Source organism: Cornus florida, unplaced genomic scaffold, assembly GCF_030987335.1.
Source record: "Cornus florida cultivar Cherokee Brave unplaced genomic scaffold, ASM3098733v1 CherokeeBrave_3.0.0_Hap2_Chr04, whole genome shotgun sequence".
Classification (NCBI taxonomy): Eukaryota; Viridiplantae; Streptophyta; class Magnoliopsida; order Cornales; family Cornaceae; genus Cornus; species Cornus florida.
This window is the reverse complement of record NW_026775574.1, coordinates 94,704,715-94,729,819: the sequence shown is the minus strand read 5'-3', so window position 1 is coordinate 94,729,819 and position 25,105 is coordinate 94,704,715. Positions and strand designations below refer to the sequence as shown.

General features: G+C 35.3%; 1 pseudogene; it reads left to right on the top strand.

Annotated features, from left to right (window-relative positions):
- The first annotated feature begins 1,937 nt into the window (after positions 1 to 1,937).
- LOC132305388 (protein NRT1/ PTR FAMILY 6.3-like) overlaps positions 1,938 to 25,105 on the top strand; it is a 48,427-nt pseudogene continuing 25,259 nt past the window's right edge.

Below are 25,105 nucleotides of genomic sequence, written 5' to 3'. Positions count from 1 at the left end.
GTTCTAAGTCATATAATCATTTTCAATAGGTGTCGCTCTTACGTTCCGACTCTTATGTTCCGCGCGCGCTTTGGCTTAAATTTTCACTATTTATGACTTAATTACGTCGTTCTCACTCTTCCGCTCTTGTTTTATGTGACTTAGCCTCCGTCTCATATTAGAGTCAAAATTATCGAAATAGACATCTAATATAGAATATAGATAGTATATAAATATATAAAATGAATATAACTAAAAATAACCTCAAATAACTTAAAAATAAAAAGTGACAGTAAGTCAAAGTTTTCGAAATGGACAATTAATATGGGATGTAGATAGTAATAACTTAAGAATGTGACCACTCATCCAGATGGATCTCTCACCCACATAATAACCCATTCAATAACTCATAATCTCACAACGTATTAAATTTTATTTTCATCTGAATTTAAATAATTAAAGTGATTTGTGAGTAATTGCACATATTTTATATTTATTCTGATTATATATATATATATATATATATATATATATAACTGATGGATATAATCAAAGTGGGAATATGTCCGAGGCCTAAATTAATTGGCATGTAGCATTTTTAATTAAGATCCATAATTGTTATTCTTGACAACAGCAGGACATGGATGTAGTTTTTGAGGCAATATGTTAGCTCTTTCTATTTCAGTCATTGAATTAAACAACAGACAAAAGTATTACATTCCAAAACACATTTTTCTTAATCATTGAATTAAACGACAAAGGATTACATTACAAAAAAAAGGCATATATCACGAAAAATTCCATAGTTCACTTCACAACAAATTAAAAATCTACTAGTCGATATAACTACTTATTGATACATATTGTGAGCTGCCAAAAAAAAAACACTTCATAACTTAAAAATTCACTAAACTAGGATCTCATCACCAAAAACACTTTTATCGAGTGGTCAACATTTTATAAATAATTAAAGACATATTAATTCAATAGGTCTTGTTTCTAGTGAGAAAGATGGGTTATGTTTTTTAAAAAAAAGAACCTAGTATAAATTTTTTTCTTTGATACTAAAAACTAAATTAATAAAATTGACATACTCAATTTGAGAGTCTAACCATCATTATATATAAGAGGAAGATTACAAATATGAAAAGAGAATAAAAATTAAATCAGAATAAAAATCAAATTCCTAAACAAAAGTTTAAATATTAACCTATAATGAAGATTCAATAAATCTGACACAATCATCGAGTCAAATTATAGATATAATTTTTAACATATTTAAAATTACTATATTACAATATTGATTTAAATGCACATGACAAACACGGGACCAAGAAGACACACAAGAGACTCCTAATTATTGTTCATTTTATATTATTTTGCAAACTTAGCCAGTTAACTTACAGGTGTCAATTGTAATTTGTAAATCAACGTTCTATTATTATTAGGGTCTAAATTATGGCAAAGTGAGGTCACTAAGCTCCAAACCAACAGCAATAATAAAAAGGACAACGCCTTGTGTATATAAGCATATTAGTTCGGGTATTGCTTGGATCTGCCCTGTGAGGATAAAACTTGTCCTACAATCTGACGTGGTCCTATCAAAATTTGACACCTGTCATAATTTGGTATAGGACTTGAATTCTCTAAATTAAATATTTTTTAAGTTATTGTAAGTTAAATTCTTTACCGAACCGAATGACACCTAACATTAAAAATCTATCTACTGCTTTTAAACTACGTCATTTAATTTAAAGAAACTTATAAAACTGCACCGTTGTAAAATATAAAAAAATTTACCAAGTCGTTATCTCTCCTTCATCTTTTTCGAATAAGATCCTTCCTCTCGCTCCTTTTTTTTATTTATATCTGAACCGTCTTTGTTTCTCTTTTAAATAGTAACAAACCTGAAATCAAATTATATATATATATATATCCCCACAATATTACGTTTTATTTGGATCAATGAAAAACAAAAGAAAAAACTGAAAATATATAACAACACAAATATATAAGTATATATAATGTGTTTTCACTTACAATAGGTATAGAGTAGCATAATCAAAGGCCTGCATGTATTGATAACAGAGAAACAAAATCAGAAAGATTACCCACCCACTGCACAAAATTGAAAATGAAAATTGAATTTTGAACAAAATGAAAAACATGTAATGTAAGAAATTACCCAGCTAGTGAGCGAAGATAAGTCGTCAAAGTCCAAAAGCGATCCATTGTTCTCCTTAATTTCTTGTTCAACAAAACAGATTTTAAACTGTGTGAGTAAAGAAGAAGACTAGAAAAGGTAAAGTGTAAAATGCATTTGTATGGGTTTTTAAGTTTTTTTTTTTAGTTTAATTCTTTCTGGAATAATTTTTGAAGCCATCGATGTGAGGATAAACGATCGGAAAATATGATGTCGATTAGGAAAATATTTCCAGACTACAATTATCTCATCGATGGCTTCTTTTGTTATTCTTATTTTTGTTTTTCTTGTCTAATTTATTTCATTCCATTAGTGTCTCTCTAATTGAATAATTTAATTACAAAGAACAAGGACACGATCTCTAAACAAAAAACCATACAAATGCATTTTAGGGCAAAGAGAGAGTATATAAAAACCATACAAATTGACAATATAAATGGATGATATCTTGATCTAACCGTACTGCTCCAAAATACTCTTTGTAGTGATATTAACAATGTCTATGATTGAGTTAAATTCTGCTTTAATGGATCAATTACCTTTTTATTGTATTACCCAAATTAAAAAATAAAATAATAAAAAAATCTAAAATCTAATAATTTCATGTAAACAATCCTTTGGAATCGGGTTGTGTGAGTACTAACTAGAAAAAAAATATATCTAAAATTTGTTACTATCTAAAAAAAACACAAAGACACGACTTATTTCAGATATGAATAAAAAGAGGAGGAGATGGAGGATCTTTGGAAAAGATGAGGGAGAGATAACGATGTTAAACGTCGTTAGAGTATGGTAAATTTTCCTTAATTCAAAACGGTACAATTTTAAATTTTAATAAATTTTCCTTATTTCAAAACGGTGCTTTTTAAGTTTCTTTAAATTAGTTGACGTAGTTTAATACCAGCAGTAGATAGGTTTTTAATGTTACCTGTTATTTGGTAGAGAATTCAACTTACGATAACTTAGAGAATATTTAACTTAGAGGATCCAAATCCTTTGATATAACATTAAAAAATGAGCAATTTGGATCAACCGGATACCCGGATAGAATCCAATTGGGAACCCATTTTTTCTCTCTTTCTCTCTTATTGGCTTCCTGGTCCTTTTCTTTTTCCTTTCTTTTTCTCAGCAATCCCTTGAGCCTCCTTTTGAGGCATTTTCACCTTTGTCGCCGCCATTTCCTAACAGATTTAATCATATCCAAAATCATTGGCCCCCATTCACTGATCAGAAATTCAATCATTTTTTTTAACCGTTCGAATATATATTTTAAATCCACAAACTTCCGAAAAAAAAACTTAATTTCCTTTTTCTTTTTGATAATTAACAACACAGACACTTGCAATCTTGCATCCCAACAGGGACCTGAGCCCTGCGCTATAATGAAAGAGTGCCTAAATCGCCAATGGAAATTCTCAGTTAAAACCCATAAACAACTTCAAAACAAATGTATAGCATACAGAAGAAAATAATCAGATTCTATGACTTACAATGATAGAAATAGGTGGCGACGAGAATAAACCCAGAGGGCCCAAAAGCTCACCATGTGAGAGTGCCAAGCAAGAAGACGATCCCAATGCCGGAGAAAGACAACCAAGATACGAGAAGCGAAGAACCCACAACGAAGATCGCGAGATTGCAGAAGAGAGCGGATTTGCAAGAGGGAGGCAGAGATTGGGCCAAATCTATTGCTCTCTGAACGAACCCTAAAGCAAAGGTGGTTGCTTGAGCTTTGACCACCATTTTTAGAGTTCTGAAAGTTGGAGTTGGATTGAGATTTAGGGTTTCTGAAAGGGGAAGCCAAGAAGAGAGAGAAAGAGAGAAAAACATGGGTTTCGAATTCTATCGGGTACCCGGGTTGATCCAAATTGCTCATTTTTTTAATGTTATATCATATTATGATAGGTGTCAAATTTTGATAGGGCCACGTCAGATTGCAGGACAAAACTTTTCCTAATACGGCAGGATCCAAGCATTGCCCTATTAGTTCTGCCACAATTAGTATAGCCCCTCTCTCTCTCTCTCCCTCTTCCCTTCCCTCTCTCTCTCTCTCTCTCATACCATATCAAACACATTTCACACAAAGAAATAACAAATCAACAAATGGCACTCCCTGAAAAACAAGGGACCAAGACCCTCCCAGATGCCAGGGACTACAAAGGCCATCCGGCCCAAAGACTCACCACCGGTGGCTGGACCAGTGCAGCCATGATTCTAGGTCTCCAATCTCTCTCTCTACCCCACTTTGTCTATTGACACACACACAATGACACACACAAAAAAACCAACTCACACAGTTAGCTCGATCTTTTTTTCAAGGATTGAGGCATGTGAGAGGTAGTTTAACAACTCTTGGAATAGCTATTAATTTGGTGACTTACTTGACTGCTACAATGCATCTAGGGGGAATGCTTCCTTGGCCAACACAGTTACCAACTTCTTTGGCACCTCCTTCATGCTCTGTTTGTTCGGCGGCTTCATCACGTAACATGGGACCTAGATCCTCTCCTATCCAACTTATTCCATTGTGTGTCATTCTACGCACTATTACATTTTCATCAAAAGCCACATACTACATCACGGGATGCAAATTATGCAACAACAATTTAATACTTAAACAATACAATTACATCAAAGATGCAACATTTATGCAATATATTATATCATATTATAACGTTACAACATTATTAAATTAAAATTTTAACACCTTTATGTAGGTCTTTTTTTTTAAAAAAAAGATAAATACTCGCACATGCGTTGTCCACACTGAAACTTGAACCCGTTACCCTCCTATTTGAAAGTAGAGAAATTATATCATTAAGCTAATGACTGGTTAATAACACTTTTACGCCGATAGATTTGATGTTGACACCATAACGATTTAAATTACAGCATTATCGATTTAAATGCACGGAACATACACGTAACCAAAAACACATAGAAAATGATCGTGATACTTGTTTATGATTATATTCTTTTGCAAACTTAGCTAGTAAACTTAATTACAAGTGTTTTATTCTTATTAAGGTCCAAAATATCGCCAAATGGGGGTTCATTGAGCTCCAAACCAACAACAATAAAAAGGACACTCCTTGTATTAGTCCTTCCACAACAAATACAGCCCCCTCGATCTCCCTCACACTCTCTCTCTCTCTCACACACACACTTCAAACACTGCTCATACAGAGAGAGAGACAAAAACAAAAAAACAAAAAAAAACAAAAAAAAACAAAAAAAAAAAAAAACAAATGGTACTCCGTGAAACACAGAGGACCACAACCGTGGCAAATGCTTGGGACTACAAAGGCCGTCCAGCCCAGAGACTCACCACCGATGGCTGGACTAGTGCAACCATGATTCCAGGTCTCCAATCTCACTTTCTCTCTCACCCCACTTTGTCTATTGACATACACACAATGACACACATAAAATAACCAACTCACACAGTTTGATCTATTTTTTAGGGATTGAGGCATGTGAGAGGTTAACAACTCTTGGAATAACTGTTAACTTGGTGACTTACTTGACTACTACAATACATCTGGGGAATAGAAGCTCAGCCAACACAGTCACCAACTTTCTTGGCACCTTCTTCATGCTCTATTTGCTTAGCGGCTTCGTCTCCGACACTTTTCTTGGTGGGTAATTAGTACTCTCACGTACCTTGTTCTTTTAGGCTTTCATGTTGTTTTTGTTCTACTTTTAACAATAATATTTTGTTAAGACGGTGAATTTTGCATTTGTTTATAATTTGTTTATTGATTTTTAAATATAATTAATTTTAGGAATGTTTAATTATATGGAAACTTTGACATTTCTGAATTTTAAGGAAAATTCAGTTCTTGATCTGTTTTAACTTCCTTATTGGTTTAAGGAAAATTCAGTTTCCTAATCTAATTTAACTTCCTTATTGGTTTTGGATTCTACAAAAGACAAGTTCTTGTAGGACAAGTTTGGGCTATATAAATATCAACTCTAATAAGATTTTAGTGGGTGTAAAATTAGAGAGAGATTGAGAGAGAATTCTCCATTAATGTAATTCTTTATCTTCTTCATAGTGAATTTGTTCGGTGTGCTACATGGACGTCGCCCTAAGATTTGGGTGAACCATATATATCTTGCGTTCTTATATGTGATTTTTTTATTCTTCATGATTGCTTGTTTATTCCTTGAACAGTGTTGTTTATTTTACGTTTCCGCCACAACAACAGGTATCAAATCCGGTTGATTATGCAGTGCAACTCCAACAACTGGTATCAGAGACTTTGGTTAAGAACCTAGGGCACAGAAGGTGTTTGACGAAATTCTGAAAGTCTTTCGATCAGATCTGTCCGTTCGAGTGGGAGTAGCGGCATCAGAAGATATGACATCTACATCCATGATCGAGAAGTTCGATGACACAAACTTCATTTCTGGAAGATGTAAATTGAAGACCTTTTGTTTTAGAAAAATCTGTAACAACCTTTGGGAGAGAAGCCAGAGGATACAAATGATGCAGAATGGGAATTACTTAATAGGAAGGCTCTTGGCACCGTCAGATTGACGTTGTCAAAATCAATCGCCTTCAATATCAAGAACGAGAAGACGACGATGTCTCTCATGGCAGCCCTTTCTAGTATGTATGAACAGCCTTCTGCAGCGAATAAGGTGCACTTGATCAAGAAGTTATTCAACATGAAGATGGTCAAAGGTAGTAAGTTCAACGAACATCTAAATGCATTCAACGAGATAGTTGGGCAATTAGAGTTTGTAGATATCGATTTCAAAGATGAGGACCGAGCACTGCTAATTCTAGGGCAATTACTTGAGAGTTGAAGTGGCACAGTTACAGCGATCAGTAGCTCTGTAGGGAAGACCAAGTTGAAGTTTGATAAAGTTGTGAGCATGATTCTAACTGAAGAAATCATAAAGCAAACAGCAGGGGTTTCTATCAGTAGTTCGACATTGAATGTTGAAAGCAAAGGCAAGGGTTCAAATAAGAAAAAGGGCAACGGTAATAGAAATAAAAGCAGATCCAAGTCAAGGAATGGAAGGACATAGTCTCAAAATTTCAGGAATTCCACAGATCTCGGTGATGTTGAGTGTTGGAATTGTGGAAAGAATGGACATTATTGTGTTGATTGCAGACTTCCAAAAAAAAGAACCGAAAGAAAAACTGATGCAAACGTTGTCTCAGAAGAATCAGATGATGCATTGATATGCTCTTTGGAGAGTAAGACGGAGTCATCGATTTTAGATTTCAGCGCATCGATTTTAGATTTCGGCGCATCGTTTCATGGTACCTCAAACAAAGAGCTATTTCATAGTTATGAATCGAGTAACCTTGGCAAGGTGTATCTTGGTGATGATCGGCCTTGCAGCGTCGTTGGAAAGGGTGAAGTGCAAATCAAGTTGAATGGGTCAGCTTGGAAGTTGAAGGATGTGAGACACATCCCTGACTTGAGGAAGAATCTGATTTTGGTGGGACAATTGTCAGATGAAGGTTTTGTTATAACCTTCAATAGAGACTCATGGAAAGTTTCCAGAGGTGCTATGACCATTACACGTGGTAAGAAATCTGGCACTCTCTACACAACTACCAATACTTGTGGGTCTATAGCAGTTACAGAAAATAGAGAAGATCACAACCTTTGGCACTAGAGACTGGGTCACATGAATGAAAGGGGGCTCAAGATTATAAACTCAAAAAAGAAACTACTAGGCATACGGGCAATTGATATTGACTTCTGTGAGAGTTGTGTAATGGGCAAGCAGAAGAGGGTCAGTTTCAAAAAAAGTGGCAGAGATCTCAGAAAGGAAAAACTTGAGCTAGTTCACACAGATGTTTGGGGACAGCCACTATCTCATCCATTAGTGAAAAATCCTACTTCATGACTTTCATTGATGACCACACGAGGAAGGTATGGGTTTATTTTTTGAAGCACAAATCTGAGGTATTTAATGTGTTCAAGAAGTGGAAAGCCATGGTAGAGAATGAGACAGGTTTGAAGATCAAGAGGTTGAGGTCAGATAATGGTAGTGAGTATGAAGACACTTAGTTGAAGAAGTTCTATTTTGATAATGGGATCAGATTAGAGAGGACTGTGCAAGGAACCCCACAGCAGAATAGGGTGGCAAAACGAATAAACCGAACATTGACAGAGAGCCAGAAACATGAGCATACATTTAGGTCTACCCAAACAGTTTTAGGCAGAAGCGATCAGTATAGTATCTTACCTAATAAATTGTGGACTATCGGTGCCTTTTGTAATACCCCTAATTCTTAAAAGGATAGTCATGATATATATTTAATTGTTTAATTAGTTTTTTTAATTGTTTAATTGTTTATTTGCCTGTTTATGTGAATTAATTGATAAATTGTTTTATTTAAATGTATTATTTTATTGATTTGTGTTTATTTGAATTAATTAATGAATTATTTTATTTAATTGTATTTTGATTTTTCTTTAATTAAATTAATGGTAATTATATTATTATTTTCCTTAAATGAAGTAATTGTTTAATTATTTAAATAAGTTAATTAGATTAAATTAGGATTTTATTATTCTTTTAAATTTCACGTTGTGGCCGACTAGAATTTAATTAGGGTTTTCAGTCTCTAATTATAAGTGGACTAGGGTTTTTAGAGACGCCTATATATATATTATCATATCATGTCTGTCTAGGGTTTAAGACATAAACCACGAACAGATAGTTGTGAGAGCCAGAGAGAAATAGAGAGTGTAACGTGAGAGATAAACAGAGGGATTCAAGGAGGACGGGACTGAGTGCTTTTGGGTTGAACCAAGAGCAACGGAGGTATGGAACGGCAGTCTAAGAGGTGGCTGGAAAACTCAAAGACGGAGGTTTAAGGTTTTGAACGAAAATCTAAAGGCAAATCTCTATTCTAACTTCTTCCCTTAAACCTATGTTCTGCGCATGCCTAGGTAGACTCCATGGGTTTAATTAATGCTAAAACATATCTATAATGCATGTTTAAACTATAATTAGGTTCGTTGAATTAAACTGATTTGAGAATTCTTAAAGCTTTTAATTGTATGCTGCTGTATTTGATTTTAAGCCTTGTTTAATTGAGATCGTTGATGCATGTCGATGTCTTATAAATAATCTGGGACACTGAATGAATATTAGAACAAGAATTTAAAACATTACAGAGGCCCTGGGGATCGCCAGAGGCGAGGAAGACGAAGCAGATTCAAGGAACGGCTTCAGGGAGTGCGAGAGAAAACTCCCAAAAGGAGGGAGCCAGCTCCCTCATTGATGGAGCCTAATCTAAGGAGTATGCAGCTGACTCCTAACTCCTTAGAGCAGGCTCCCATTGTTATGGAGCAGGCTCCCAAGTTAATGGAGCAGGCTCTCAATTTGTGAAAGCCTACTCTCGCTCAGAATTGTGTATTCACTATTTTAAGGCTGCATTTGGACTGTACAGAGTATTTTTACTTCGTTTAAACTGCTTTAAATGAGGTATGTGATTGCCATGGACCTATAAAATTATGGGAAAACATTAATTCATAACTGGAATAAAGAATGAGGCAAAATGAATTTAAGGAAAAACCTGTAGGTTGCACACTGTTTGGTTAATTAAATTAGTTGCTGGAACTTGGAGCTTCTGTTATATATAATTTAATACTGTTTAATCATATTTAAAAAGAGTTATAAGTATAGTGAATTACTTGCAATTAAGTATGCTTGGTTTGGAATAAATTGGTATTTTTTTGCTGTTAACTGTATCAATTTATGGACGATTTGGAGGATTTAAATGCTTAGATTTATTTTAGCAATTTAAATAGTTGGAACATGATTTTTAGGTTCTATAATAAATGCGTAATATCGTTATATATGTATTAATATATATTGATGCATATTTTGAAGAATGGTTGATGAATACTTAGTATTGTTTTATCAATTATACTAGTTGGAGGATTATATGCACCGGTATGAGACGGTGGCATACTAGGGATGGATTATTTCAAATACTAAGTTCTACCTAATCTGGATTGAGGTATGGATTAACTATAAAGGTTAAGTCCTACTCATATTTGTGTTATGTCAATAAAATAATTGAATGACCTACTTAGTTTCTCAATGGATTGTTATACATATATCAGGCTACTATACCAGATAGATGATATTTCGTATTAGGCTTATACGGACTTTATATATTTATAGTTATGGTGCCATGGAATGAGCTTGAGTCTCAGGACCATGGTTATGGTGCGTATATCGCCTAGGATGGATAACTGGATATAGTTATTGTTCCCTGGTAGGTCTAGGTACACATGACCACGTTATGTGCGATTTACATGGTATCTCTACTCAGGCTGAGACAGACCTATTGGACTAATAAGCGTCCTATAGTGTGTACTTATACATAGATGGACTATTCTAGTTATTATTGAACTATCTAGAATGTATCTGCGTATCGAGTTTTTGTATAGATCGTAGTAGGATAGGACTTGCATGTGGGCCTGACCCACTCTCTTATTTTTCAGGTGTTCGTCAGTTCCAAGGTTAGAGCTTGGTTGTGCAGAGCAGATACAGACACTCATTCCTCTGATTACGTAGGATTACTTTCCATGTTTAGCTTTATATTTTGTTTCAATTGTTTTATTTTCAGTTTGGGATTTTGATTGGGGTCCACTTGATGGATTCCCGAGTTGTTAAATTAATGGAGGTTTTTGGATTATTGGGTTTTAACAATAATGACTTTTGAGGGTTTTAAAATTAGAATTCTTTTCAGCTTATTATTTTATTATTATTTCATTTTAGTAATCTATGCTTATTTATATATTAATTGTTTGGTATCCATCGGATCTATGATCGGACTTAATTACCCGTGGCTCTATAATTAAGGAGTATCACAGTTGGTATCAGAGCACTCCAGATTCAGTGTCTCTAGGATTCTATCGTATAAGACTGTCGCGTAGCGTACTCTATTGTTTAGAGCTTAAGTTTAGGATTCGTTGTATTCCTTTACAGTTCGGTTTAAAGCATACTGATGTCTATCTTTCTGTGTTAACAGAATGGTTAACTCTAGAACCAGATGGAACAATCAGCAGCGAAGGAAAGCGGCACGTAGGCAGCATGATCTCTTACGACTTCAGCAAATGGAGGAAGAACAGCAATTGTGTGATACCCCTCGGATCCGAGACACGGGTTGATCAGGCCTAAGCCCAAATCCGAGGAATATCAGACAATTAATATTTTAAAACGAACACGGAATACAAAAGTGATTAAAGAAATAAAATTTAAGTTGAAAGAAACTAAAATAAATCCTCAAATATAAATATTTAAATCTTGACAATCCAAACTCCATAAGTTTAACAACTCGGGAATCCATCTCTAGTGGACCCCTAATAAAATCCCAAACTGCATGGAAGAAAACTGAAGATAAAATCCAAATCTAATATCTGGAAAGAAGTCCTACGTTGTCGGTAGAATAGAAGTCTGTATCTGCTCTACACGATCAAACTCTAACCCTGGAACTGACGAGTACCTGAAAAATATAAGGGTGGGTCAGGCCCACATGCAAGTCCTGATCTACTACAATCCAAACAGGAATCCGATACGCAGATACATACTAGAAAGACTCAACAATATCTAGAGTAGTCCATATATGTATAAGTACACACTATAGGACGCTCACTAGTCCAAAAAGGTCTGTCTCAACCTGAATAGAGATACCATGTAAATCGCACATACTGTGGTCATGTGTATCTAGACCTGCCAAGGAACAACAACTCTGTCCAGCTATCCATCCTAAGCAATATACGCACCTTAACCAGGGTCCTGAGACTCAAGCTCATACCATGGCACATATAATAAATATATAAAGTCCGTGTCCTCCTATTACAAAATATCAACCATCTGAAAAATGGTTTGATAAATGTAAAACAAATCCATCCTGAAACCATATTAAGTCATTCAATTATTTGATTGATATGACACAAGTAGGTGATGGACTTAACTCATAGGGTTAATCCATACCTTAATCCAAATTGGGTAGGATTTAGTGTTTGACTAATCCATACCTAGTATGTCACCGTCCCATACTGGTACATACAAATTCTCCACATAGCATAGTTATTAAAACAATACTATATAATCAACAACCATCCTCCAGTATATGCATTGGTATAAATTCATACATATATCAATATTAGGTATTCACTACAGAACCTAAATATCATGCTCCAATCATTTAAACAGCTAGAATAAGACATAACATTTGAATCCTCCAAAACAGCCAATAAATTGATACATATTAAACAAGTTAAATGTTAATTTAAATCCAACTAAGTATAGATAAATATAATTAATTTACCATACTTATAACACAATAACAATATAGGGTTATATATAATTGAATTATATATAAAAACTTTGCCAAGTTCCAGTTATATAAACCTAACAAAAACAGTGCAACGTATAGCCATTATTTGATCTGTTCATTGCTCCTACCCTTAAACCATTATGGTATTAAATGTTTTAAACATTTATTTAAGTCCCTAACATTTAATTACATCTCACAGTAGCTTTTAAACGGCTTCAGAAAACACTGCACAGCCAAACAACCCCTTAAAACCAAATATGTGCGCAATAAAAGAGAGCAGGCTCAAATTAAACATTGAGCTTGCTCAATTTTCCACTTGGAGCCGACTCCATTAGCATTGAGCCAGCTCCAAACAAAGATAGAGCTGGCTCATTTGCCTTTGAGCCGGCTCTAAGGCTTTTTAGAGCCTGCTCAATCCCCTTCAATAGCCTTTTGCCCGTTCTAGCTTCATCTTCTCCAGCTCCGGTGATTACAGAGCCTCTGAGGTGTTTCTAAAACTTTATTCTAAGTTCAAGCTCAGTCCTAGGCACATATTAAACCACTGATATTCAACTAAAACATGCCTGGAACACACTTTAAAGCTACGATTACAAAACCTCTGTTGTCCAATTTTAAGCAAGTTCCAACAGAAATTTATTTCAGTTTAATTTAGTACAACTAAATCATGTTCTAAAAATTTGTTCTAGAGTTCAAACTCAGTCCCAGATTAGTTACAAGGCATCAAGTCGCATCCCTAATCTCAACCATTAAAGCTTAATCATAACCCATAGAAGGAAACAAAAACAGAATAGTAAGATCATGCAAAACAATTAATTCACGAGATTAAACATAAATTCCTATATGCACAAAACATGTTATTATGTTTATTTACAACCGTTTTAGCATTTATTAAATCCCTGGAGTCCAACTAGTCCTGCACAGAACACGAATTAACGGGAGAGAGAAGAACAGAACTTGCCTTTGAATTTCAGATTTGAAATTCTAATTCACCGTCTCTGTAAGCTATGTTCGTGTCCTATACTGCAAGTCTGCTCCTCCAATGCCTTGGTTCAACCCCAAAAACACCTCTCATTCCTCCTTCTTGGTCCAACCTTGGTCTAAACCTCCTCTCTTTTCTCTCTCTGTATCTCACTATTCTTTGTAGAACTCTGTTACGTAAATAGGTTTTATTGAATTTTCTAAAACCCTAAACCCACATGCGATTATATTTATAGACTTAAACATTAACCCTAATCCATAAATAACTTGGCCCATTGAATATTCTAGGTTTAAAACAGTGTCGGCTAAACTAGAAACATAAAACCCTAAATTCAGATAAATAAAATAAAATAATTAAATTAAAGCAAATAAATAATTAAATGCCCTAAAACAATTAAACCACACCAAAAAAAATAAACAAATGCAATTTAACCAATTGATTACATAAAATACAATTTAAACAATTAATTAAATAAAAATACTATTTAAACAATTTATTAAATTCCAGGACTGTCCCTTTTAAAATTAGGGGTATTACAAATTGCCTTCAGGATGATGATGGTTAGTTCTAAGGAAAGCAAGAGAAAGTTCAGCAGACTCAAGATCAAGGAGAAGATCCAAAGTATCCTTCTCATATCAATAACCTCATTACTTGGGCTATAGAAGTAAGGATAACAGTTGCACTTCGGAATCTACCACAGGTTCAGCAGGCACCGATACCAGCACCAATGGTTCCCACTGATTCTTGGGAGAAGGCCAGGGGTTCTTTCACAAAGGGGAACCCACCTGAGTTCACAGGCTCCACCGATGTGAAAGTACCTCATCAGTGGAAGAAGGATATCGAGGGACATCTTCAATTAGTCCAGTGCATGGAGGTTCAAAAACAGATGCTTGCTACATTCAAACTGGTCAGAGATGCACTACAGTGGTGAGAGTCAGCTACCACCACAGATTAGAGGACTTTATTGACTTATGATCAGTTCAGTGCTTGCTTTGATGAGAAGTACTTTCCTTATACAGTCAGGACAGCTATAAAGACGAAGTTCCTTAATTTGCAACAGGGGAACACAACAGTGGTAGAGTATGAGCAGCAGTTCACACGCTTATCTCTTTTTGCTCCAGAGAAGGTGGATACAGAGGAAAAGAAGCGGAATAGTTTCGTTGAGGGACTCATGTGGTCTATTAAGCAATCTATTACCAGTTTTCCAGCCTATACTACATATGCTCAGGTGGTAGATGCTGCTTTACAGCAGTATCAGTTGACCGTGGACTTCAGACAAGCCAAGGGTGAGAAGCGGGGTGACAGAGACTCTGCTAATCAGCCAGCTGAGAAAGCAAATGGCAATGGACACCGACAGAAAGACAAAGGCAAATTCCAGGGACAACAGTCTTGGAAGAAGCACAAGGGTGGTTCGGATGCTCATAGAGATGAGGCACCTATTCAGAGGCAGCAAAATGGAGGACCACAGGTAGGACAGGGTCAGCCACAGGCTAACCGATAGAGGAGTCCATTTGGCACTTTCCAGGGTAGTTATTACACTTATGGAGAGTATGGTCACACTTCCAGGCAGTGTCCTAAATCAGGACAGGGACAGAGACAACACGTGAAGCAGAGATAGAGGGCACCGGTACCTTTACCCGCTCTACAGGTTCCACGAATTCAGGGACAGACATATTCGACTTTACCAGTGCCGCCACAGCCTCAAGGACAGGCACCGCAGTAATTGCATTATAACAGGGTTTTCAACCCCATGCTGCAGGATATTCAGGCACCTCAGGCTGTTGAGGGTATGATTCTTATTCATGGTTCAAAAGGTCGTGTTTTATTTGATACGGGTGCTACACACTCATTTGTAACTAGATCTTTTGTTACTTTATCTGAGATGACGACACAGGTATGCAATAGACCTCAGGGTATTTCTACACCTTTAGGCAATACTGCCATTTTACATGAGAGTGATGGGCCAGTGACACTAGATATTGGTAGACTCAGATTTCTAGCCAATCTATTGGTCCTGTACATGCACACTTATGATGTAATACTTGGGATGGATTGGTTATCGCACAACCATACCCAAGTTAATTGTTGTGATAGGTCTGTTATTTTTACCATACTTGGTCAGGATATGTACGTCGTTGCTATGCGACGTTCTAACGAGGTCACTAGCACTTATTTGTTCTATATATAGGAGGAAACGGAGAAGGGGATTACTGTGTCATTGGATAGCATACCAATTGTACAGGACTTTCCGGATATTTTTCAGGAGATTCTTGCCACCTAGTCACGAGATAGACTTTGTGATTGACTTGGCTCTAGGCACTACGCCTATTACTAGGGCACCATACACGATGGCACTAGTGGAGATGCGAGAGCTGAGGGATCAGATTCAACAATTACTCAGCCAAGGTTTTAGTCGCAGGAGTACTTCACCCTAGGAAGCACCAATTCTGTTTGTGAAGAAGAAGGATGGTTTACTTCACCTGTGTATAGATTACAGGGAGTTGAACAAGGTTACTATTCATAACAAGTACCTTTTGCCCAGAATTGATGATCTTTTTAAACAGTTGAAGGGAGCTACATACTTATCAAAGATTGATCTTCATTCTAGATATCATCAACTTCGAGTTCGGGAGCAGGATGTTCCAAGAACAGCGTTTCTTACTAGATGTGGTTCTTATGAGTTTCGTGTCATGCCTTTCAGACTGACTAAAGCACCTGCGGTTTTTATAGACTTAATGAATAGAGTTTTCAGGGCTTATTTAGATTAGTTTGTCATTGTCTTTATCAATGACATTTTGATTTATTCAAAGTCAGAGGACGATTATGCTAGACATCTTCGCATAGTCTTATAGACGCTTCGTGAGCACCAGTTATATGCTAAGTTCGAGAAGTGTGAATTTTGGCAGTGGGAAGTGAAGTTTCTGGGTCACGTGGTGTCAGAAAAGGGAATAGCGGTAGATCCGGTCAAGGTTTCAGCAGTGGTTGAGTGGGGACAGCCTACTTCACCTACCGAGATTCGGAGTTTCCTCGGATTGGCAGGATATTATCGTAGGTTCATGGAGGGGTTTTTGAAGATAGCGGGACCGCTCACTTACCTAACTAAGAAAGGGGTACGATTCGTGTGGGATGAACACTGTCAGAAAGCTTTTGATGAGCTAAAATGTATGTTAACTTCTGCACCAGTTCTATTTATTCCACAGAGCGAGATTGAGTATCTTGTCTACACAAATGCTTCTTTGCAAGGTCTTGGATGTGTTTTGATGCAGGAGGAACGACCGATTTCGTATAGATCTCGGAAGTTTAAACCCTATGAGCTAAATTATCCAACACATGACTTGGAATTGGCAGTTGTGGTCTTTGCTTTACGCATTTGGAGGTATTATCTGTTGGGAGAATCCTTCAGATTATTTAGTGATCACAAGAGTCTGCAGTATTTGTTCACTCAGCGGGACCCGAATATGAGACAACGCCGATGGTTAAAGTTTATGAAAGACTATTATTTCTCTATATAGTACCATCCAGGAAAAGCGAATGTGGTGGCAGATGCACTTAGTCGCTGATCTGTTAGTAATCTTTCTGCTTTATTCACCACTGAATGGAACACTTTGAAGACGGTGGATGAGTTGTCGGATGCTTTTATGGCTTACGTGGTAGTTACACCTTCTATTATTCACAAAGTTTTGAAAGCGCAACTCACGGATCAACAGTGCATTGACAAAATTGCATAAATAACTTCTGGGGAGGTCCCATTTTACTATGTTGGGGCTGGTGGAGGTTTAAGGTACAAGCGATGGTTGGTGGTACCTTCTGCTGATGATTTGAAGAATGATGTGATGACGGAGACTCACCACTTTGAGTTTTTTATTCATCCAGGAGGAGACAAGATGTATTAGGATATGAAGCAGCAGTTTTGGTGGGCAGGTATGAAAAAGGACATTGCTATTTTTATCTCTCGATATAGTACTCGTCAGATGGTCAAGATTGATCATTAGCGGCCGCCGAGAGCTCTACAGCCACTACTTATACCGAAGTGGAAATGAGAGAGCATTTCTATAGATTTCGTGGAGGGATTGCCAAATATCTATAAGGATCACGATTTCATTTGGGTCATTGTGGATAAGTTGACTAAATCAACTCATTTCTTTCCTATTCACACTGACTTCACTTCAGAGCAGTTGGCGAGACTTTACATTTCAAAGATTGTGAAGCTGCATGGCATTCCATTGTCTATTATATTGGACAGGGATTCGAGCTTTGTTCGTGTGTTCTTGATTTCAAGGGCCATTGGGAGAATTGTTTGCCACTTGTGGAGTTTACATATAACTATAGTTTCCAAAAGACTATTGGTATGGCACCATTTGAGGTATTGTAAGGCCGACCGTGTCCATCGCCTGTTTGTTCGATGGAGGTTGGTGAGAGCAAATTTTTGGGTCCTGGGTTCATTAAGGATATTTCTGAAAAGATTGCTCTTATTAGGGATCGCATGCGCACTGCTCAGAGTCAACAGAAGAGTTACGCAGATCGTCGTACTCGTGCATTGGAGTTTCAAATTGGGGATCAGGTTTTACTCAAGGTATCTCCTATGAAAGGAGTAATGCGCTTTGGAAAGAAAGGGAAGTTGTCACCACAGTTTGTCGGTCCATTCATGATTACAGATCGGATTGGCACAGTAGCTTATCGGTTGGCACTTCCAGATAATTTAGATCGCGTACACAATGTGTTTCATATTTTCATGTTGCGAAAATTTCTGCGAGATGACAATCGGTATCAGCATATTGATGTTAGGGAGATTGAGTTGCAGTCGGATGCAACATATTTAGAGCCACCGTGTCGTATTGTCGACCGTCGGGATCAAATCCTTCGTAATAAGGTTATCCCTTTGGTGCGTGTTCAGTGGAGTCATCACAATGAGGTTGAGTCTACTTGGGAACGAGAGGATGTCATTCGCTCACAGTTTCCTAAATATTGGAAGAAGATAAGAGTGAATTCCGAGGATGGAATTCCTTTTTAATTGTTTAATTGGTTTTTTTAATTGTTTATTTGCCCGTTTATGTGAATTAATTGATAAATTGTTTTATTTAAATGTATTGTTTTATTATATTGTATTTATTTGAATTAATTAATGAATTATTTTATTTAATTGTATTTTGATTTTTCTTTAATTAAATTAATGGTAATTATATTATTGTTTTCCTTAAATGAAGTAATTGTTTAATTATTTAAATAAGTTAATTAGATTAAATTAGGATTTTATCATTCTTTTATGTTTCACGTTGTGGCCGACTAGAATTTAATTAGGGTTTTCAGTCTTTAATTATAAGTGGACTAGGGTTTTTAGAGACGCATATATATATACTATCATATCATGTCTGTCTAGGGTTTAAGACATAAACCACGAACAGAGAGTTGTGAGAAGGAGAGAGAAACAGAGAGTGCAACGTGAGAGATAAACAGAGGGGTTCAAGGAAGACGGGACTGAGTACTTTTGGGTTTAACCAAGAGCAACGAAGTGTGGAACGGTAATCTAGGAGGTGGCCGGAAAACTCAGAGACAGAGGTTTAAGGTTTTGAACGGAAAGCTAAAGGCAAGTCTCTATTCTAACTATTTCCCTTAAACCTGTGTTTTGTGCATGCCTAGGTAGACTCCAGGGGTTTAATTAATGCTAAAACATATCTGTGATGAATGTTTAAACTGTAATTAGGTTCGTTGAATTAAACTGATTTGAGAATTCTTAAAGCTTTTAATTTTATCCTGTTATATTTGATTTTAAGCCTTGTTTAATTGAGATCGTTGATGCATGTCGATGTCTTATAAACAATCTAGGACACTGAATGAATATTAGAACAAGAATTTAAAACATCACAGAGGCCCTGGGGATCGCCGGAGGCGAGGAAGATGAAGCAGATTCAACAAACGGTTTTATGGAGTGAGAGAACAGGCTCCCAAAAGGAGGGAGCCAGCTCCCTCATTGATAGAGCTAGCTCCAAGAAGTGTGGAGCTGGCTCCCAACTCCTTAGAGCAGGCTCCCATTGTTATGGAACAGGCACCCAAGTTAATGGAGCAGGCTCTCAATTTGTGAGAGCCTGCTCTCGCCCAGAATGTGTGTATTAACTGTTTTTAGGCTGCGTTTGGACTGTACAGAGTATTTTTACTTCGTTTAAACTGCTTTAAATGATGTATATGATTTCCATGGACCTTTAAAATTATAGGAAAACATTAATTCATAGCTGGAATAAAGAATGGGGCAAGATGAATTTAATTAAATTACTTGCTGGAACTTGGAACTGTTTGGTTAATTAAATTACTTGCTGGAACTTGGAGCTTCTGTTATATATAATTTAATACTGTTTAATCATATTTAAACAGAGTTATAAGTATAGTGAATTACTTGCAATTAACTATGCATGGTTTAGAATAAATTAGTATTTATTTGCTGTTAACTGTATCAATTTATGGACGATTTGGAGAATTCAAATGATTAAATTTATTTTAGCAATTTAAATAGTTTGAACATGATTTTTAAGTTCTATAATGAATGCCTAATATCGTTATATATGTATTAATCTATATTGATGCATATTTTGGAGAATGATTGATGAATACCTAGTGTTGTTTTATCAATTATGCTAGTTGGAGGAATGTATGCATCGGTATGGGACGGTGGCATACTAGGGATGGATTAGTTCAAATACTAAGTTCTACCTAATCTGGATTGAGGTATGGATTAATCATGAAGGTTAAGTCATACTCATATTTGTGTCATGTCAAAAAATAATTGAATGATCTACTTGGTTTCTGGATTGATTGTTATACATATATCAGGCCACTATACCAGATGGATGATATTTCGTATTAGGCTTATATGGACTTTATATATTTATAGTTATGGTGTCATGGTATGAACTTGAGTCTCAGGACCATGATTATGGTACGTGTGATACCCCTCGATTCTAGAGCCACGAGTGATCAAGTCCGAGCACAGATCCGAGGGATACAGACAATCAATATGTAAACAAGCAGGAATAAAACCGAATTAAGATTAAAATAAAAATGCGCTGAAAGAAAACTAAAATAAAACTCCTCAAATTTTAAATAATAAATTAATCCCATTTAAATCCTTTCCAATCCGTACAACTCGGGAATCCATCTAGTAAACCTCTTATAATCCCGAATGATAACTAAGATTACAGAATTTAAATCCAAAATAAAATAAGCAAAAAAATCCTATGTAGTCGGAAGAGTGAGTGTCGGTATCTGCATCAACACGATCAAGCTCTAAGTCTGATACTGACGAACACCTGAAAAATAAGAGTGGGTTAGACCCACATGCAAGTTCCATTCTACAACAATCCGTACATAAACTCGATACGCAGATACATCCTAGATAGCTCGACAATATCTAAAATAGTCCATATAGATATAGATACACATTATAGGATATTCACTAACCTATAGTCATCACACCTAAGTATAAAGTAACACGCAAAACGCCGTAGCGTAGTCATGCACACCTAGACCTGCCAGGGAACGTCATTAGGTCCAGTTATCCATCCAAGCGATATACGCACCCTAACCGTGAGGAGACTCAAACTCATACAACGGTACCATAAGTATATATATAAATTCCTTCCTAATGCAGAAAAATAAATTAATTATCCATTATGTCGTTCAACTGTTTTAGTTGACAAGACATGCATCTATGTAGGATTTAACTGTTTTAGTTAATCCATTCCATATGTATGAATGGGTAGGGATTAGCGTTTTAATCTAATCCGTCCCTCTGTATGCCACCGTCCCATACCGGTGCATATCATGCAAATGATCCGTAAATGATGCAACATTTTAAGCAGTTCATCAAATAATGTCCACATATCCAAGTAGTTGATAAATGCAAAATTTAAACAGTTCATCAACTACAAATCCAGAATCTATTCACGTAACTTAACGAGATAAAATTTAATAGTTCATCAAGTTAAAGATCAGCATCTATCCAGATAATTGACAGAAAATATATAACTAATTCTGCAATTAATTCTAGGTCAACATCCAATTAGATTGACAGAACTTAAGTAATAGTTCAGCAACTTGAGTCCAAACCAAAATTCAATAATTTCAGGGTAGTGCTTAATATTACAGCAATTATAACCCAAGCTCATATCCATGTATTGTAGAAAAGAATTTAGTCTTTCAACAATTAACATCCAAGGTATGCATAGATCAAACTTATTAATTAAATGATCCTAGCATGCAACCAAAATAAGATTTATAAATATGTACATATTCTATTAAATTACTAAAATTAAACTAGACAGATAAACTCCTTCCATCCGTTAACCGCCTGTACCGTTGTGTACTTTCCTATGGTTAGATCCATGGGTACTAAGACCTTAATTTATTATATGTGGCTCTAATATAGCATGGTAATATTATTTGCAGTCCATGTTCCAACCCTTTTTAATTTCTAGACACAGTTTGCACAATTAAATCATTTCGGTCCGTTAAATCCGTGAACAGCCTGCGACTAAATGCTTTAGATTTTCCTACGGTTTAAAAATTAACATATAAATAAATTAATGCATCCTACGGCTTTAATACTCCATGAATTAATATTTAAAATCATCACAATAACCTAAACACAGCTGAAACTAAGCCAGTTTGAACCAAACAGTGTGTAATTAAGCTTCTGTATTGCACAAAATCACAGAGCCTTCTCTAAAAAAATTAGAGAAGGCTCTAAACTACCTAGAGCCAGCTCTCCCACAAGGGGAGCCTGCTCTCCTTGCATAGAGACGGCTCTCTCCTTGGGAGAGCCGGCTCTCCCTCTTTTGAGAGCCTTCTCTGCTCCAGACCTCTTCTCTGCTTCGTCCGGTTACCTTCTGTGTTTCCGGCGAAGTCCAGTGTCCTATTCCAAACCTTTTTTAGGATTATTAAGGTTCAATTAAAGTTCTTAAATACCTAGAGACTCCTCCTATTCCAGTGTGAACCGATTGACAAAAAAACTAAAACAACACCCAACAGTTTATGCAAGAAAAACCAACTTCAGTTTAACTAAGCATACGAACAGTTTAAAGTCTGAAACATGTATCAACATTCTATTTTAAAGTTTTCAGTGTTAAATTATAGTCCAAACCATCCTAGAATCTCCTTGGATTCCCTTACAAATTAATTTACAAAAGTTTAAAACCATAATCAGCACCGTTTTATGCAAAAACCAATTTCAGTACTTTTAAACAAATATATATTACAGTCTGGAATCATATGCATCAACCACCATGTTTTAACAGTTGCATTAATCCCTGGAGACTATAAAGAATGCAAGGAATACAAGTTTACAGGAAAGGAATAAAATGAAACTTGCCTTAAGATTCCGGTTTGAAACCTTCATCGCTGTCTCTATGTTTCAGAATTTCTCCAAGACTGTTCCTTTCTCTAATCACTGCTCTAGTTCTATCTCACAGTAAATATATGACCTTCAGTTCCATAGCTGAGAGCCTTTCCCAGTTCTTGTAATACCCCTGATTTTAAAAGGATAGTCTCGGTATTTTTTAAAAAATTATTTTAATTACATTTAATTATTTAGTTGATTGCTTGGCTAATTATTTACTTGTTTAATTGATTCAATTATTTTTTTAAATGTGTTAATTGATTTAATTGTTTAAATGAAATTGTGTGTGATGATGTGTATTTATTTAGGAATTTAATTATTTTATTTTATTTTTATTTTCATATTTTTAGGGAATTGGATATGGATAGTAGTAATGGACCAACTAATTGGGCTCCATGGACTACTTGGATAAGGGTTTTAATGGGTACGGATAATTACCCATGTATATGTATATTTAATAAATAAATAAATAAATATATATATAAGGAAAGTCATATATATTTATATATTACATATAAAAAGGATTACACATAGATTATACGTACCATATATTTTAGTTACCTTTTTAGTATTTAGATTTTATTTTATTTTTATTATTAGTTTGGCTTGGATTGAGAAAAGGATTAGTGTTATTTTATTTGACTATAAATATATAATTATAGGGTTGTGAAAGAGGTTAGAAAATATATTACGTACTATATTTTAGAGAGAGAAAGAAGGAAGAGGAAGGAAGAGAAAAGGAAGAAGGAGGTTAGGGTTTTTTATCTAATCCCTAAAGGCAAGTTTTAATTCTTCTCTTCTCCTTTGATTTATACCCTATGCATGCTATTTTAATTCTAGGTTCTTTAAATAAATTGATTGGATCAAATTACATGGATTAATTTAGAAATTTCAGTTTGTGCTTTAATAATGGATTTTGATTATTCTTTTATGATGAACTGGACATTGTTGGTGACCTTGGTTGTTAATTTAATTTATTTTAATTTTACTTGAATTAATGCTCACAAGTGTCAGTGTTGTGTATATATAAATATGAAATCAAAAAAATTTATTTATGCCTAAGGAATGCACACGAAAGATTAATGAATCAGTGTTGTGCAAAAAACATAAACTAACTCATGCTTATCAGTTGTGTGACTAAAGTATGTGAAATCAAGATTTTTGGTTTCTTCATGGAGGCACACCGAACGAGGAGGGAGAAAGATTATGCACGCAACACATGCAATTGAGTGAATCAGTTTGATGATTGTGGCTTGTAGTTGAAATTTTATTTATTTTATTTCTTTGTTTTCCTAAGGCATACACGCCACACGAGGAAGAAAAAGGGAACATTTAACAAACTGTTAGATTAGGTGAGTAAGAATGAATCTTGTATACATGAAAAACATAAAAAATAATTGGTTATGCATTAAATATTTTAAATGTTATTTTGATTAATGTTAGAATATTAAATTAATATTTGTTGTTTTTGATTGATGGATCTAAATTAAGTATTTATTTAATTTAATTAGATCCATTAGGAATTGGAATGCATGATTTAAGTTTACATCCTAAGTATAGAATTTAATTAATGTTAAAAGGATAACTTAATTAAATATTGTTGGATTAAATTATTTTGATCAATTGTTTAGATTTAAATTAATTTAATCAGAACATGGAGATGTACAATTTAGTTAATATGCATGGTAATTTCTTGTGTTGTAAATTAAATTATACTATTTGAAATTGATATTTTTACTCAAGTAAATGCAAAGAATGTGTTTATGATTTATATCATATTTTTGGATTATTAGATGTAAATATTATTTACATTATTCTTGGATTGGAAACTTTTATTTGGCTATTTATGGATTAATGCACCATTATGGGATGGGGGCATATTAGGGACGGATTAACTTACTAGTTAAGTCCTACCTATTTTTTTTTAATAAGGGAACGGATTAACCACAGTGTTAAGTCCTACTTATTCGTGTTAGGTCAACGGAATAGTTGGATGACATAGTATTGAAATAATAATTGGATAGTTTATTTTTGATGGTTGGATAGGACGGATTTTAAATATATAATTATACACCATGATATGAGCTTGAGTCTCAGGATCAGTGGTTAGGGTGCGTATATTGCCAGGGATGTGTAGCTAGATATAGCGTAGTTATGTACCCTGGTAGGTCTAGGTACTCATGCCCACTATATGTGCGTTTTGCATGTTGCCTACTATTCAGGTTG